Below are 4,222 nucleotides of genomic sequence, written 5' to 3'. Positions count from 1 at the left end.
TTACCATGGCGGGTCTCTAGAGTCCGTCCCACGCAGCGTGCAGCCCGTGGAAGTCGCAGAAGGCGGCCTGGCCAGTTGGAGGACTCTCAGCAGCGCGCGCAGGACACACACTCTCTCGCCACGACACCGGAAGAAGCCGCCCACTCCGGCCCGCGTGATCCGAGCGCTCGTACGGCCCGCCTCCTCGTCGCTGACTGCTCCTGCGCCGTCGCCCTGGCTTCGAGACAGGAGAGACGCTCCCGCGTACACAGCTGAAATGGTAGATTCCTGTCACCCAGGAATGTCTGGACCAGGCTCTTTCCCGCAGTGCCAACCTCACCGCGCCTAGCAATTGTATTTAAGCAGTGGCGTCGTCAGACGGTGCAGGCAGGAAACATGTACACGACTTGCAAAGTAGGAGCCGCAAGTGCCTTTGCTGTGACCGCAGCAAAGCCTTCCAAGTGGCTGTGGCTTCTTTCCACGGTGGTGTTGACACAAGCATGCTATGCTGCGGTGGGCTTTTCCGAGAGCCGAAGCCCTCCGTGGCTTCGTCAAACAGCTCAGCCTGAGCGAAATCTAGCAGGTAACTGCAAGGCCGGGTGACCCTGCTTTCTGGGTGCAAGCTTTAGTCCCTAGCTGGCAAGACCGGGTCAAGCCAGGGTTTCCCTAGTGGCTAATGAGCATTGTTTCCGTGCTTATTTCTTCTGTTTAGATCCTCTTCAATTTTTATGGTAGATCTTGTACCTTATATCCTAATTAAAGTCATTTATTATTTCTAGAATCTCTCTTGGCAGATCCTACAGGATTATTTAGTTAATCAGGTTGGTGATTGGCTCAGGTTTTTTTTCTTTCTTTCCAGTTTGGTTTTCTTGTTGCACTGGCCAAAATCTGCAATGCAATATTGATTGGTAAGAGCAGATTTCCGTGCATTCTTTTCTTAGGGAGAAAACATGCAGTCTTTTACCCTTAAGTGCAGTATTGGTTATGGGTTTTTTGTAGATGCCTTCCATCAGGTTATGGATGTCTTACTTTATTTTGTATTTGATGGGTTTTCATTATGAATGTTACCTGACTTTTCCCATTGCTATCTCTGCATCCCCTAAGACAATTATCTGTTTTTTCTTTAGATTTGTTGAAATACCATGTAGTGCATGATGCATGTAGGGCTGTTCTTCCAGGGGAGAAAAAGAATTTACCAATAATCAAAGAATATAGAAAAAGAAGAACTAAGCCTAACCCTAACCCCTAACCCTAACCCTGGCCTTGGGGCACCTGCTCAGGTTCCCCGAGCACACAGCGTGCCCTTGCTGTGTGGTAGCTTCTTCTCTGCATTCACCAAACCATAAGTAAAGTTTTGCTTTGTATTATTTCAGTTCTGACATTGTCATTTTTTGCCAGCCCTGGAGTTCCTCATTTTCTACTGGACGTGTTGACCCAGAACCAGTCTTGCCCCATTCCCTTATTCTTGGCTGAAGTGAAGACAAGGACTGAGAGGAGTGGTAGACTGCGATGAAGGGGTACCCCCAGCCCTCCCGAGACCACCTGCCTGATGGCACAATATCATCTTGTTTATAGTTTGTCTCCCTAGCCACAATATGAACTCCAAAAGACAGGAAATTTGTTTTCTGGACTGTCCTACCAGATGCTGAAGGAATGAATTGCATGTTTGTGAGTCATGTGCAGAGTGGTTTGCATTTCTCAGGTAGAGCCACACATCTGTTTTCCAGGTTGCATAGCCCACTTTGAAAATGCCAGAGTTTCCATCCAAAATGTCCTTGGAGAAGACAGAAGTGGGTAAATGTGAGTTGCCAGCTGAGTGCTGTATGCTCTGCTGTTTCACAGGTCTGACTTGGGAGCCCTCACTTGCTGTGTGAGCCTTGTGCTTGGCAAGGGATGACCAGGCCTCTCCATCAGGAAATGGCCCACAGAGAGACTGGTAATGGGGCTACTGTGCTCTGCACTGGGGAGTGGGGCTGGGCTGGGTTTTCCTTGTGGCTAGCGGCCAGCAGGTGTCCCGCCAGAGACAGTCTAGGCCTCTCCTTTAGGAAACAAGCCACGTGAAGACTGGAAGTGTAGCCACTCTGCACCTGGGAGGGTTGGGTGGGTCTTCATTGCTGGGGACTTGAGGAGGGGGCAGGACTCAGCTCCTCACCAGGAGGAAGATGCAGGCTGGGGATGCAGAGGCTCAGATTAGTGACAAAGTGCAAGCATGGGTCTGGAGCCCCTGCCCTAAATTTCCTTTTATTTGTGGAGTGACATTTTTTTGGGAGGTGAGAGATAATTCATGTAACATAAAATTTGCCATTTGAAAATACACACCAGCGATTGTTAATATACTTACTGCATTGCATACCCTTACCTCAGTAATTCCAGAATATTTTCTTACCCTGAAAGAAATCTCAAACCTTCCAGCCCCTTCTTACCCCCACCCCTAGCAGCTGCTTCTTCTGTTTAGATTTCTATGTATTTGCTGATTAAATATTTCATGTCGATGGAATCATGATGTGAGGTCTTTTCTGACTGGCTTCTTTAACAGCAGAATCGTTTCAAGATTCATCCATATCAGAACATGAGTCAGCACTTCATTTCTTTAAAAAAATTTTGGACATACTGGATATTGAACCTAGGGGTAGTTTACCACTGAGTTGCATGTCAGCCTTTTTTCCCTTTTCCTTTTTGAGGCAGAGTCTTGCTTAATTGCCCTGGTAGGACTTGAACTAGTAATCCTCTTGCCTTGGCCTCTTTCAGTGCTGGGATTAGAAGCATGCACCACGAAACCTCGTGCATGCTTATATTTTATTTTGAGATAGAGTCCTTTCTTAGCTGAGGCTCCTGCCTCAGACTCTCAAGTGGCTGGCAATATAGGTATGTGCTGTGACACTCAGTAATGCTTCATTCCTTTTTATGGTGACACAGCATTTTTAATCTACATACCGAATTTTTTTCTTTTGGTGCCAGGAATTTCACTCAGGACCTTGTGCTTGCCAGGCAGGCACTTACACCACTGAGCTGTATCCCCGGCCCCTACGCACTGAATTTTATGTATCCATTCTTCATTTGATGGAGATTTGTTTGGATTTTTTCTGTTTTGGTGCTATTATCAATAAAGCTGCTGTGAAAATTCACATCCAAGTGTTTTTCCGTGTCTGTGGATAATGTCTTAAATTTGTTTGGATGTAAACCTAGAGGTAGCATTACTGGGCCATAGGGTGACTGTGTGCTGAACATTTTGAAGAACTGCCAAACTTTTCATAATGACCATACAGTTTTATATTCCCAACCGCAAAGTATGAGGATTATATTGTCCTTATCTTCACCTATATTTAATCTCCATTTTTAAAAGATTATTTACATGCAAATGATGAACCATGTTCAGCATTTTGTCATGCACTTATTGGCCATGGATTTTGTATTTTTGGTTAAGAAATATCTTCTCAAGGCAACTTTCAGGGAGCACATCTCTAATCCCAGCATGAGGGAAGCTGAGACAGGAGGAACACAAGTTGAAGAACAGCCTGGGCAACATAGGAATTTCAAGTTTAAGAACTAGAGGATAGAGGGCTCAAAATTTAAAGAAATGATAAAGAAATAGAAATGCTAATTACTCTGATTCGATCAATGTATGGTGTGTATTACTGAAATAACACACTATTCTCTATTAACATATATCATTGTCACATTTCAATAAAATTGGTTAAGAAATTTTTAAAAAACAAAATAAATAGACATCATAAAATGGCATTCCTGTTTATTCTTTAAGGTTTCTGGAAAGGCTACGTAAGTAGTGAGTAATTCTCATGCCTGAATGTTCAGTAGACTGACATATGATGCTTTTTAAAATGTGACTCTTAGGCCACACCCAAACTCAGCGAATTAGAGGTGGTAGGGGTGGGGTAGAAACCTTCAAATTTAAAAATGAATGGACCTGTTCATTTCAAAGGACCTGAAGGAGTTCACAGTGTCTGGGGAAAACTGAGATTTTCACAGTCTAAGCATAACCCCAAACCAGAAGTGTGATACTGAGCAATCCTGAAGAATCCACAGAGGACTTTTCAAGTGACTTCCATGTTTGTGCTGTTAATGCCAGGAGGTACCTGCACACATGCACTGGAGATTCTGTGTGTGTGTGTGTGTGTGTGCACGCGCGCACATACAGAGGTATGTGTGTGTATGTCAGTGTGTGGGTGTGTTTGGTTAATCATCATTATTGCCATATCCATGTTTTAAGCCTTCACCTACTCAT

This window comes from Chinchilla lanigera, unplaced genomic scaffold (assembly GCF_000276665.1).
Source record: "Chinchilla lanigera isolate Chin_1 unplaced genomic scaffold, ChiLan1.0 scaffold00055, whole genome shotgun sequence".
Lineage (NCBI taxonomy): Eukaryota > Metazoa > Chordata > Mammalia > Rodentia > Chinchillidae > Chinchilla > Chinchilla lanigera.
The sequence above is the reverse complement of the archived record's forward strand: the minus strand, read 5'-3'. Positions refer to the sequence as shown.